At 42.9% G+C, this 394-nt stretch overlaps 1 protein-coding gene across 1 annotated transcript in view; it reads left to right on the top strand.

The window, feature by feature from the left end:
• The window catches only part of PKD1L2 (polycystic kidney disease 1-like 2), a 112,232-nt gene that overhangs the window by 78,562 nt on the left and 33,276 nt on the right, over positions 1 to 394 (top strand). The gene's annotated exons all lie outside the window — the stretch shown is intronic.

The following is a 394-nucleotide window of genomic DNA, read 5'->3' as shown; positions in this document are numbered from 1 at the left end:
CCAAAGTACTGGAGTTTCAGCTTTAGCATCATTCCTTCCAAAGAAATCCCAGGGCTGATCTCCTTCAGAATGGACTGGTTGGATCTCCTTGCAGTCCAAGGGACTCTCAAGAGTCTTCTCCAACGCCACAGTTCAAAAGCATCAATTCTTCAGCGCTCAGCTTTCTTCACAGTCCAACTCTCACATCCATACATGACCACAGAAAAAAACCATAGCCTTGACTAGACGGACCTTTGTTGGCAAAATAACGTCTCTGCTTTTCAATATGCTATCTAGGTTGATCATAACCTTCCTTCCAAGGAGTAAGCATCTTTTAATTTCATGGCTGCAATCACCATCTGCAGTAATTTTGGAGCCCAAAAAAGTAAAGTCTGACACTATTTCCACTGTTTCC

Source organism: Bison bison, unplaced genomic scaffold (genome assembly GCF_000754665.1).
Source record: "Bison bison bison isolate TAMUID 2011002044 unplaced genomic scaffold, Bison_UMD1.0 scf7180017864295, whole genome shotgun sequence".
Classification (NCBI taxonomy): Eukaryota; Metazoa; Chordata; class Mammalia; order Artiodactyla; family Bovidae; genus Bison; species Bison bison.
The sequence above is the reverse complement of the archived record's forward strand: the minus strand, read 5'-3'. Positions and strand labels throughout refer to the sequence as shown.